Below are 14,103 nucleotides of genomic sequence, written 5' to 3' on the forward strand. Positions count from 1 at the left end.
TTTCCACGAAAATAAATATCAGTCAAATAGATCCCCTCTACCTCTTTCTCCATTGATTTTTTTCCTTTTTCCTTCTCACTCTTATTCTATTGAATGTTTTTTTAAAATTATTTTTCATTATTAGATCAGTTACCGGGACCCACACAGCGGGTATGGCGTCTGCCTTGCACATGGCCAACATGGCCGACCCGAGTTCGATTCCTCTGCCCCTCTCGGAGAGCTTGGCAAGCTACCGAGAGTATTCGATATGCCAGACACAGTAACAACAAAGTCTCCAATGGAGACGTTACTGGGCCCGCTCGAGCAAATCGATGATCAACGGGAGGGCCTTTACTTTACTTACTTTATTAGATCAGTTTTGCCTAAAGCATTCTCATTTCTTCCCTTTAATACTACCATTTGTTTTGGTGATCTTTCAAATTCTAAGAAATATACAAAAATTATCATTATTGTTATGAGATAACCTCTCTGTGCTTCAACATTTTTTGTTTTACACATTATTGTATTTTGTATATGAGTCTTTATATATATCATAGTCAACATGTGAGGACTCAACATTGTTTTGTTCCTATTTCCATCTGTGCGCTTTATCATAAAACAAACTTTCTGCTTTGTGCCTTAGAACATCTTTGCCTTTGAATACTATTTGGTCTGATTTTAATATTTTATATTCCTTAAAATATTACTTTTGAGTTATGTTTTAGTATTAAATTTCTCATATACTTTGAAATTATAAATATTTTTATCATTTACAATTAGCTTTAAGTTTTATATTTTAACATTTTTAATTTTTATTAGTTAATAGGGTCATATTCAGCAGTGTGTTTTGGAGAGGGTACCCAGAACCTATCTGAGAATTGTTAGGAAAGGGGACATGTGGGGCCAAAGATCAAATTCGTGTATCATACATTCAAACTTGGTCTTTGTTTTACCACTTGAGTCACCTCCCTGACACCTAATTTAAGTTTCAAAGAAACATATGTCAGTTCATGATTTTGTAACAATGTTGAAATTACAATTCTTTCTTGTAATTGTTGACTGCTCTAACTCCAGTATTGTTCAATACTAAAACCAGTATGATGGTTTTAGAGACATGTATATGTGTCTTATGCACTATATTACCTACACTATGATAACATAATATCTAATAATCTAACAATAATCTAATAATAATAATCTAATGGGCTGGAGCGATAGCTCAGCGGGTAGGGCATTCACCTTGCACGCAGCCAACATGGCCAACCCGAGTTCGATTCCTGCGCCCCTCTCAGAGAGCCCGGCAAGCTACCGATAGTATCTTGACTGCAAGGCAAAGCCTGGCAAGCTCCCCGTGACGTATTTGATATGCCAAACACAGTAACAACAAAGTCTCATGATGGAGACTTTACTGGGCCTGCTTGAGCAAATCGATGAACAATGGGGTGACAGTGACAGTGACAATAATCTAAGAATTTAATCTACATCTACATAATTCATATTAAACATGAACATAGAATCCATGTCAAATTAGTTAATACATTGCTCACATTTTTGCAAAGTGATTTCTTACATTGTTGTTACAATGCACTATCATAAATTCTTAAACACACTTAATCAGAATAAAACCTTTTTGGTTTGCTTTTGGGCCACACTGATGGTGATCAGGATTTACTCCTGGTTCTGTACTCAGAGATCACTCCTGGCTATGCATAGAGAGTCACATGTGGTGCCAGCGATTGAATCTGGGTTGGTTGCACACAAGACAACCGTCCTACCATCCTAAGCAGAATGAAACTATTCTGCATAAATCAGAAGTTGGAAAGAGCCTATAATCTTTTCTTTGCGCCTTGAAATACGTATCTTAACTACTAGGATTGCAATAGCTGATAAATGCTTGGCTGAACACATCCGACTGGTTAAGCCCACTCTGACTCAGTAACTCCTCTTTGGCAACATAGGCCTCATGCTGTGTGTAGAGTCCTAGCTGTTAAGGGTCCTAAAAGATACTGAAATAAATCTAATCAGAATATGTATCAGATACTTTGTATTCTTTGCAATGTGCAGCTGCATATGTGTGACAGCCTGGATTTCCACAACAGTTTACTTGAATGAATTCTGAGTTCTAAAGACAGTGATTAATGGCTGCCTTATCTATCCTCCTGATTCCTGACCCTGCCAGAGCACAGCTGGCTCTGGAATGTAAGTTGTTATTGAAAGGCTTCAGTATCAAGTTCATCTTTAGAGACTAGGGGAATCTTAAAGGTACAAAAGAGAGAAGATAGACAAATAAAAAGAAATTAAGGAAAATTAGTATATTAAGAGTAAACTTTTAAAAATACTGGAAAGAAATATGCTAAGCATCATACAAGATTTAGAGTTTTCATAAGGAGTCTAATAAGACAGCTGAAATTTGCTTATTTTAATATGTGTTCCCATGTGCATGGCCTTTTACTTATTTGAAGGACGCCACTTTTGTTTAAAATGTATTTCACCCTCTCATTTGGAATTGCTTTCAGAATCTACATGACATTTGGTAACTCAGTAATCCTTTGGGTAAATTCACTAGTGGTTTGATTTGTTACAACCATATGTGATCAATGACTGTTAGTGTTCTGACAGAGGCTTATGGTGACCATTTCTATTCTTTGGGAATTGGAAAGCTTATGGTTTATGGAATATTAATGAATTGAGGAGAAAAGGTCAATTGGCAGAATCTAAGACTAGCTATGAAAAGCTTGAGTATGTCCTTGGGCATTTTAGAGGCCAGCAACTCTTTCAGCTTTATGTTACTGATTCTTAGCATGTTTCCTTTATATTTCTGATATTAAAGTGGAGTTCCATTTCTTGTGATTATACCCTTCCATGGACTTACAAATTATGTTATTATTATAATCTTAGGGGTACATCCTACTGTACAGCATGAGGGTTGAAAGAACTTGTGACCACTTTCTTGGGATGCGCTAGTTGGGGTAAATGGTCCGAGAAATTGAAACCAGGCCTTGCACATATGATGCAATGCTTTACCCACTTGATTTATTACCAGAGCCTTGCCAGTAAGATTTTTATTTTTGTTTTGGGGTCATACCTGTGGGTGCTCAGGAATTACCCCTGGCTAAGTGCTCAGGAGCACTCCTGTCAGGTCTTAGGAGACATATGGAGTTCCAGGGATCAAACCAGGATGGGCTGCATCCAAGGCAAGTGCCCTACACACTGAACTATCACTGCATCCCTCTCCCCATTACTATTTCTTAGGATACCTATTCTCACATGGATGAATGTGATTTGGATCAATATATTTGAAAAATAAACAGATACGAAATAATAGAGAAGCTTCAGAATAATAACTTTTGTAGGGATTCACTAAAGCAGTGTTCAGGGGACCTATGCTCTCCTTTCCACTGTGATTCCTGGCCAGTTGAGTTCAATTGATCTCAGTTGACCAATGGGTCAATGCATGAACCTGAGGGTTTGGTGCTGCTCAGTCCCTGCAGTGCCAGAGATTACCTGGGCCACCTCAACAGTGGTGCTTAGTGGCCTCCAGGGATTGAGACCAGGTCAGGCATACACTCAAATTGCTATAATATTTCTGGACTCTTAATAAAACAGGTTTACACATGTTACTTTGTCCCAAGCTTGCAATATATTTTATACATTACTTAGTTCCAAGTTTGCAGTAAGCCACATTACAGATTGAGAAACCAAGAATTACTTTTATGTGTTTTATTAAAGATAAAAAACAGCTTAAAAATATGAACTCAGTGTTTCAATTAATTCATTTGTGTTTAAGGGTAAAGCTTAATGTTTAAACTAAATTGTATAGTATTTAATTTATTATATACCTATAAAGAATAAATGTTTGCAGATAGATATGTCATATCACATATCATATACTCAGTCCCAAATAGTGTTTTGGTTTATACTTCTCTGAGTAAATAACCATTGAAAAATCTTCTGAATGCTAGGTCTAGAGAGATAGTATCGCAGATTGTGCACTTTCCTTGAATGAAGCTGATCTGCTTTTATCTCCATCATTTCTTATGGTCCCCCAAGTACTTCCAGGAGTAATATCGAGTGCAGATCCAGGAATAACTCCTGAGTATTGCTTGGTGTGGCCCTAAAATCAAAAAGGAAGAAAGAAAAGAAAAAAGGAAGAAAAAAAGGAAGGAAGGAAGAAAATCTTTTGAAAGCTTTTAATATTGTCAGAAGTAGTAACTTTTAGAGCATTGCAAATGAAAAAATGATTATAACAATTTATAAGATTTTTTAATTTTTCCATACATTATCAAAGGTGAACTTGATAGCTAAGGATTATAAAACCTGCTCACAACTGTGTGTCTTGCAAGTGGATCTGTTTAATCCAATCCTCAATGACAAATGGAAATGGAGAATGTGATAGGTAAAGGTAGTCACTCACAAAGATAAAGAACAATGAAATATGTTTAATGGGAAAATAGTTCAAGCCTAGATAGATGCGAATTCCATAACAAGGCAGTTCCTGCAATTTTACAAACTATAAGTGTCTACTCTACTACTTACATTATCCCCTCCATCTGCTTAATTTCTTCATTAGATTTTCCATTTTAAAGCATTTTATAATCTTATAAGAATATTTATAAAATTAAAGAGCTACTTGCTCCAGTTAGAGTATTTAAGAGAAAGACGATATAAGAACAAGTATAATGCAACGTAGCACTGTCCTCCCGTTGTTCACTGATTTGCTTGAGCGGGAACCAGTAGTGTCTCCATTGTGAGACTTGTGTTACTGTTTTTGGCATATCTAATACACTGCGGGAGCTATCTAGGCTCTGCCGTGCAGGTGGAATACTCTTGGTAGCTTGCCGGGCTCCCCGAGAGGGACAGAGGAATTGAACCTGGGTCGGCCACGTGCAAGGCAAATGCTCTACCCACTGTGCTAAATAATTTAAAGTATAGCAGAACTCTGTAATTCATATTCACTCATAATAATAGTTGTGGATATTAATATCATTTATATTTTGTGCATATTTAACATTTAAACCATACGTCACATAATCTAACATTTATAATATGAAATTACATAATTTTAATATCTAATTTCCCTGATTAGTCTCTTAATTAAAGCTAACTCCTTAATAAAAGCTTCTCATTTAAATCATAATCAATAGTTATCTTCTTAATAAAGTTGATTATGGTTGCTTCATTCTGTTCTATGTTTGCTTCATTCTATTACTAATAGAGCACAATGTTTAGTAGAGTTGTTTTTGGGTGGATTTTTGTAAATGGATAAAAGGAAAAAGAGTGCCTCTAATACTCAGTATATTAATCACCCATTCCAAAAACTCAGTTGTCTCTTAGATTATCTCTCTAGTTAGAAGTAAATACAGATCTCAGCAGATATTAGGCACTGAGTTAGAGCTGGGTCACTGTGCACAGCTAGAACAGCAGGTACTCATTTTCAGCATTCTGAGAAACAATTGTCACTAGTTGTACACAGCTAGTGGGAACCAGAAGAGAATTGATGAGGAGGTTTTGAAAATCAAAGAAAGCAAAAAAAAAAAAAAAAGTCTCAGCAAGTCGACAACGGCATCAATACCATTATGAAGAAAGCATACATTCTTTGCGTTTGGTCTTTTTAGTCCATTTTACTCACATATATATTAGTGATTATGAATTGCATTGATGTTAAATACAATGATTTCCCAGCGGTGGGTAATATACAAGATTCGTTTCATTTTTACAAGATATACAAACTAGGTCAGTTTCAGATTTTCATTTATTCAGTCTCAAAACTTCTCTTAGAAATGTGCTTCCTTAAATAGCACAAGCAAATATGAAAAAAATTCTTTAAATTTTTTTTTCATTTTTAACTTAATCTTAAAATTTTTCTTTCCTTTTTTTTAACTTAATCTAAAACCTCTTTCTCTGGCAATTTAAAAAAGGACATGAAGCTGCACTGTCAATTGACTTGATATTTAGGTATGCTTGTGACAGCAGTTTAATTGTGTTTTTTAAATTTCATATAAATTATACCTCCCCCAACCCATACACTTCTCTGTACAGAGAATGTAAACAATGATCTCCAGGCAAGGAGTAATTGTTTAATTGCAAAATTATTAAAATATATGATTTGTCATGTCAAGAATATCATAATTATGTTTTACCTCTAGGCATGTTATTTTTATTGTTTTTATGTGCTGATTCATAAGACATGTCATATTTTTACATACAAGAGCAGATTTCAGCTAGTTACTTAGCAAATATTTACCAAGTAACTGCTATGTGACATTTTGCTGAAAGGCACTGAGAATTCAGACAAGTCAAAATTTTAGCTAGTGGGAGAGAAAGGAAGTCTAGACATATTAGGTAGTGTTCAAGGGACTGAGACCCTTATAAACCAGACCCAAGATAATATACTTTAGGGTGTAGACTTCTGTGTTGCATGTGTGAATTAGTTTGGAAGACATAAGTTATTAGTAGATATCTTTGTTTTCATATATTCATATTTAAGATTAACATCATAAAAGAAGAAAATATGTTGTATATATAGTACATGGAATTTGGTGAGGAAGCATGTTGTTATCATCATTGTTCTATTATTAGCTCTTAGCTTTGTACTATATATTGTGAAAATATTTGTATTTATATCTGTTTAACAATGCCATTATTAATCTGCACAGCAATTAGGTTTGTTTTGTACATAGTTTTGCAAGTGAAAGAGTTGAGTGTTTTTTTTTTGTTGTTGTTGTTGTTGTTGTTGAGTTGGTTTTGTGCCACACATGGCTGTGCTCAGGGGTTACTCCTGTCTCTACACTCATTTATCACTCTGGGCATCTCCAGGGACTGTATGGGATGCTGGGGATCAAACCTGTTTGGCAGCATGCATGGGAAGCATCCTACCTGTTACACTATCACTCTGGTTTGGTAGCTGAGCCTTGATTAAGTTTTTGGCACTTTCAAATAAATGGGCTACCTGACATCTTCAGAAATTAATCAAGTATTTTAAGTATTCAGGAATTTTGTGTCTACTCTTTTCTCTCTGTAGATTTGATCACACAGTACAGTATTTGGTGTTTTCAATTTCCTTATTGGATGATGCACTTAAGCAAGATTGTATCGAAATTTCTTTCTGCCATAAAAATCCAATGCTACTGAAAGCTCACTCTATTACTATTACTAATTCTAGGTTCCTTTATTTATTTATTTATTTAATTATTTTGCTTTTTTTGGGTCACACCTAGCGATGCACAGGGGTTACTCCTGGCTCTGCACTCAGGAGTTACTCCTGGCGGTGCTCAGGGGCCCATATGCGATGCTGGAAATCGAACCTGGGTCGGCCGCATGCAAGACAAACGCCCTACCCGCTATGCTATTGCTCCAGCCCCTCCTTTATTCTATTAAGTTGAACTTAATTTGGTAAGAATTAATTCAAGGGCTGATGGTTCTCTTTGGGTTCAGTAGTTTAGAGCCAGTTGACATTAAGATGATTATGCTCTTAATGATTATATAACTAGTATTGATACCATTTCAATAGCAGTAAGAACACCAGCTGGTATTGAGTTTACATATGCTAGAAAATATTTTAAACATTTTACATGTATTAACTCATATAATTGTATCATTGAAACTAGTCCTGTCTTCATCCTAGTTCACAGATGAGAAAACTTAGGCAGGGAGCGGTGGCAGTGATTTCTCATAATCAAACAGCTTCTAAAAAATCTGACCAGTTGTTTAAAACCACAAAGTCCAACTTCAGTTTATATCCATAGAAAATGTACTCCTCAGTTGTAACTTATTCCCACTAATGCTGACTGTCTCCTATGTCTATCATCGTATATTCACTATTTAACCTACTTCCAACTTTTTACTAAAGTTTTCTCATTCACTTTGAAAGTGTAAGACCTATTTTTAAGTTATCACCCTGATAAACTAGCCCTAGCCATTAGTTAGCAGCTAAGATTACATTGGTTAAAAGTCAAATAATTTGTCAGGTTCTTCTCACCCATAATTTTTCCAAACATATATGTGTGCTTTAACAAAAATTAGAATTACCAGTTGATTTGTCATTTATTTCAAAAATGTATAGACCAATCTTATAGTATTTTCTTTTTGTTCTTTGTAACATTCCATTTTAATTTAATTTAGTGGGGATGATTTGGGTCACACCTGGCAGTGCTCCTGGCTTACTCCTGGCTCTGTGCTCAGGGATTATTCCTGATAATATTCCAAGGGTTACTATTTGTCAGGCAAGGATTGAACGTGCATACAAGGCCAGCACATTGTCGACTGTATTATCTCACTAGGACTTCTGTGTGGCATTTTATACATCTAAATATCTTGATAGATATTACTATTTTAAAAATAATCAGTCTCAAAGTCATTACTATATTCAAAAACAATCTTTTTTAAAGGATACGAGGAAAATGTTAAAGAAGTTAGAGATAATGCCCTGCACATATCCCGGGGTCTCACCCACAATCTTCTGCTATAAAAATTAAAATTGTGCTGGATCTAGGTACATGTTGTTCATTGTTCAGTGTTGGCAATATGAAGGGGTTCACTGAGAGTGAACAATTATATAATAAAATAGGGTCCCACCTAGTAGAAAGTACACTTAGATCTTTTTCACTTTCCCTTTGGCATTTCACTAACATTTCCAAAGAAGGCTTGGAAAAAAGGGGTGAGAATATTGTAACCAAAGAGCAGAAAACAAACTCTTCCTGTGTATATCATGATATAGCATTGTCTCTGTCCCAACAAACTATGAGCACTTGTGAACATTTGATATTTTTAATCAGATTTTTAAAAAATAAGCATTTTGAAGACCATTGAACTTTAAGATAAATGCTTAGCACAGAACCTCACACCAAGTAAATACCATCCTGTATTTGCTGACTGAGCCAGGGAGTGAAAGAATGAATGGCTCCAATGCATTCTCTGCAGAGTCTTTACAAGGATTACAATGACAACCACAGAGAATTCCCATAAACCTAACCCATCATTGTTTATAATTTTTTTTCTTTTAAGCCTCTTAACCAGCAATCAGAAGTTTTTGAGGCCATTCCCAGAGGTAATTGGCCAACTGGACTGGATGACTTATGCTTTCTGGTCAGGTAGTGAGGGGGCCACACAAGCTACACATGACAGTCCTTCGGGGGTAGGGACAAAGCACATGCCCAGTCAGAAACACCATTATAGTCATGAGTATGCACAGTGTGAACGCTGAACACCCAAAGTGTGCTATTTACCCAGCCCCTGCTATTCTTAATTTTTTAAAGCCCACACAGAGATTTGGGATAGCTAAGGAAACCTGTGAAGCTTTATTTGACCTTAAACCTCCTTTTATTTGGAACTTTCCCATACAAAGCTATTCTAGCATTGCCCTTTCTTGACTGAACCATAGACTCTTAGTTTAATTGCTTGGGTATATTTGCCCCCAGATATGCATTGGGCTACTATATGAGAGGTGAGAGTAATGTTCAGTTTTACACTTTGGGAACATCAGGAAATGTTCTCAGGTTGCAGGTGGAAAAAAATAAAAACGGAAGATCAAATGAATGCTTTCTTAGAACTTGTTTGAATGGAGAAGCTATGAAATGGGATTATACCTAAAGAGAAGGAAAGAATAGGTCAGGTGAAACTGGAAATTTATTTTCAGGAAAATTGAGCAAAACCTGGTCATTCATAGAGCAACCAGACCCATATGTTCTTAGGGAAGATTCAGTGAAAAAAATCTAGAGAGCTGTGATGAATGGACAGTGTGGGCTGTACCATTGAACCTCATTGACTCTCCCTTTCATGAAGAAAGACCCTATGATTCATTTTGAGAAAACCAGATTTTGTGATGTTGAACAGTATAAGAATATCATTTTGCTGGTTAGCATGGTTTAAAAGGAGCATAAAGTGACATTTTAGGGAAAGAGGAAGCCTATTTGTGAATTACAGCTGCTTTTATTTGATGCTTTTTGGATAGAAGAGGTAATTAGAAATTGTTCTAGTGATTCTCATTTCAAAATGTATTAGTTTTATTTTTCCTTTTCAGGATGGAAATGTAGGTTGGAGCTGAGAATGTCAAAACCTAAGAGCCTTTGCGTGCCTGAGGCTAATGGGCATTTTAGTGCTCTCAGTAGATTTATTTTGATAGTTTATTATTTTATTCTGGATTGAAAAAATGGGGGCTTGTATGGCTGTGAAACTCAACATACTTTTTCCTTTGCCTAGCTCTCACTATTGTTGCGTCTGCAAGAAACCCACTTTGCTAAAGCTTTAGCTGATACTGAAAAATGTTAACATGCTTTCTGCTTAATGTTTGCCAACGGGCTGATCTAAAAATGGCACCAAGGAGGTTACCTATTATCCACAGAACAAGAATACATTTCAGGACAGAAATAGATTATGGTCAATGGGGACATGAACTGCTGACAGAATGTTATATTAGTATCCCTGAGCAATTCGTTAAAATAGAATGAGATTTTATACGGTGAATCCTATTTGGTTTTTGTTAATCAAAAAAAAATCTCTCTTTCAGTAGTTTTTAATATTTATGTTCTTTTTCTCTTATACACATTTTCCACAATGTTTCTTTATTGGTTATATTCACTTTCACAACCCTATACATATTGATCACTACAAAGATCTTTTTTGGGGGTCACACCTAGTGATGCACAGGGGTCACTTCTGGCTCTGCACTCAGGAATTACCCCTGGCAGTGCTCAGGGGACCATATGAGATGCTGGGAATTGAACTCAGGTCAGCAGCGTGCAAGGCAAACGCCCTACCCTCTGTGCTATTGCTCCAGCCCCACTACAGCAGCCCCACTACAGAGATTTTTTTTTTTTCCGGCGGGTGCGTGCACACCTGTCCTTCCTGTTTTTTTTTTTTTTTTTTTTACTTTTTGAGTCACACCCAACAATGCTCAGAGGTTACTCTTGGCTCATGCACTCAGGAATGACTCCTGGCAGTGCTCGGGGGACCATATGGGATGCTGGGAATCGAACCTGTGTTGGCCATGTTGGCTGCGTGCAAGGCAAACGCCCTACCCACTGTGCTATCGCTCCAGCCCCCACTACAGAGATTTTTAACAAGTGTACTGAAATGTTGTTGGGCTAAAATGTGAAAATATTTAAAAGAAGTTTTCAGTGAAATATACATATTTTATCTACATGATCTTCAAATTAGTGACAAACTGGAAATTCTAATTATGTTCTGAATTAATGAATAATGGATAGACTCTGGCCTTGTTCGACTGAAATTGTTGTTCTTATGATCTGGCTAGTGTATAATTTATTCTGGAAAGAAGAATTCCAGTCTCAGACCTGGGGATGTAATTTAAGTGGAAGAGTATACCAGATCTTTGGTTTGATTCCCTTTTTGTGCATAACATTCCAGGCACACAGGACTACATAGTGGTTACCAAGTACTAACTGGACTCACTCTCACTTCTTTTGTACTTCCAGGAGTATGCCGCACAGCTGAGGACAATAAGTATGTGTCTCAGCCTGACCAGGAAATTAGTCATAGGGTTCCATTAGTCACTCTACTATGGAACATATGGAAATTGGGGTAGATACTTTAGTATAGTAAATCAAATGTTTCCAAAGTGCTTTATGTGACTATATAGGTTTATATAACCAAGTATGCTATATTTGGTTTAAAGGTCAATAGGGGATATCACAATCTGGTGAACTAATTTTTTTTGGCTTTTTGGGTCACACCTGGCGATGCACAGGGATTACTCCTGGCTCTGCACTCAGGAATTACTCCTGGCGGTAGCTCAGGGGACCATATGGGATGCTGGGAATCGAACCTGGGTTGGCCATGTGCAAGGCAAACGCCCTACCCGCTGTGCTATCACTCCAGTCCCTGGTGAACTAATTTAAGATTATTATTGGCTACAGTTAACCTTCTGGCTACTGTCCAGTCATTTTATAATTCTTAAATGTAAGAAGATACTCATAATAGTAGATATAATATAACATTTCTAAGTTCCAAGACTCATAAAATGGAAGAAAACAGAGGAGTAAAAGAGATCTCAAATCCTTACTATGTTGCAATGTCTGTGCAAGGTACAGGCAAATAGCTCGGTCATGTAAGACAAATATTTGTTTTACTCACGATTTTATTATTCTTTTGGAAAACAGAACAACAAAAGCAATAATATGTAAGGAAGGCTCAAATTTGGGGACAAAACATATAAAATAAAATCAGAAGTATCAACCTGAGAAACACTGAAGATGTCACTAAGATCTGCCTGGTATATTAGCTGCAAACTAGAATCAGTAATATATATTGCATATATTTATATGCAATTTATATACTCTCAAGACTCAGAGACTATAAAATGCAGATCCCGGACGAGAACACTGCAGTCTTTTGCCCCCGCGCCTGGGTGTCCCTCGCCAGGACCCCTTGGAGGGGAGCGGGTTGAGCTTTCCTCCCCGCCCCGACAGGGGCTCCGGCAGCCGAAGACCTCCAGGACCAGCCACCACCATGCTGAGACCACTCTCCGCACACATGAAGGTACTGGCAGAGGGACAAAGCCACGTGGATTCTGGGGCCGAGACCTCCAAGCCTACTCGGATTGGAGTCGAGCATCTTCCATCCAGATCCTCCAAATTCCAGCAGGCTGGGGTCACACCCACCACCTGGCCCCCTGGCGCCGTGTAATCCCATCAGCGGCCAAGACTCAGAGACTATAAAATGCAGATCTCGGAACCGCGCGGGCATTTGCGGCTGCGCGACATCTTATCAAAACTTTTTTTTATGACATCTTATTATCTCATTCCTACTTTGGACAAACTTGCAGGCTATCGAATGTAGCCTGCCCACAGGGCAGAGTCTGGCAAACTCCCCGTGGCGTACCCAATATGCCAAATACCAGTAACAATGATGGGTCTCATTCTCCTAAAGAGCCGTGAATATAATCTCAGGGCTAGGATGAAAGAGACGTTACTGGGGCCTGCTCGAGGCAATCGACGATTAACAGGATGATGAAATGAAAAAATGAAATATTTATATAATAAATATAGATATACATGTGTGTATATATATACATGTGTATATATATATTTGTTTTTTTGAGCCACACCCAGCGATGCTCATGAATTATTCCTGGCAGTGCTCAGGGACCAAATAGGATGCAAGGGATCAAACCTGAGTCGATCACATATAAGGCTAATGTCCTATCCCTGTGCTATCACTCTGGCCCCAAATCATAGTGATATGATTTATTCGTCGATTGCCTTGAGCAGGCCCCAGTAATGTCTCCTTCATCCTAGCCCTGAGATTTTTAATAAAGTGCTATATTCAAGACTCTTTAGGAGAATGAGACCCATCATTGTTACTGGTATTTGGCATATTGGGTACGCCACGGCGAGTTTGCCAGACTCTGCCATGTGGGCAGGTTACATTCGGTAGCCTGCCAGAGTGATATGATTAAAAGAAAAAAAATATTTTTTTAGAGCATTGCTAGATTAAGTCCTAACATTTGACTTTATTTGTTAATCTGAATGAAAATAGATGCTGAATTATAGTGGGAAGAGTGAAATACAAATTTAATAGTGTCATTCTAGTTAGAAAAATGCTATTGTTTGAAACTTTGGTACTCTGCTTGGTAGACCTGAGTTAGCACTGTGTTGTACAGTGTAAGTCTTTATAGAACTACTTATCTCAGAAATAGCTGCATTAAGTATGGACATCATGTACAATTATTTCAATCTAATATGTTGGCATAGTAGAATGATCACAATCATGCACTTTTAGCAGAGCAAGCAATGAGATGGAATTTGTTATTTATTTTGCTAAATCACCCTAATCTTCTTCCGTAATTTTGGTGCATGCTACAATCTGATTATTTTGTTTAATCTATGGTATTCTTCTTCCATGTCACTATTATTTTCAGGATAATTTTTTTTATTTTATAAAAACAGTTTGGTAAAATTTTAAAGAATAAACAATGGTAATTATTTTTATAGCTTTTTTTTTATTTGAGTCACACCCAGTTATGCTTAGGGGTTACTCCTATCTCTGTGCTCAGGAATTACTCCTAGTGGAGCTCAGGGGACCATATGGAATGCCAGGGATCAAACCCAGGTCAGCCACATGCAATGCAAACATCCTAGCCACTGTACTATTGCTCAGCTTTTTGTA

General features: G+C 37.1%; 1 protein-coding gene across 1 annotated transcript in view; it reads left to right on the forward strand.

Annotated features, from left to right (window-relative positions):
• Nucleotides 1–14,103, forward strand: part of GABRA4 (gamma-aminobutyric acid type A receptor subunit alpha4) — a 70,160-nt gene that overhangs the window by 35,130 nt on the left and 20,927 nt on the right. The gene's annotated exons all lie outside the window — the stretch shown is intronic.

The sequence above is a fragment of the Sorex fumeus genome, unplaced genomic scaffold (genome assembly GCF_029834395.1).
Source record: "Sorex fumeus unplaced genomic scaffold, SorFum_2.1 ptg000013l, whole genome shotgun sequence".
Taxonomy (NCBI): Eukaryota; Metazoa; Chordata; class Mammalia; order Eulipotyphla; family Soricidae; genus Sorex; species Sorex fumeus.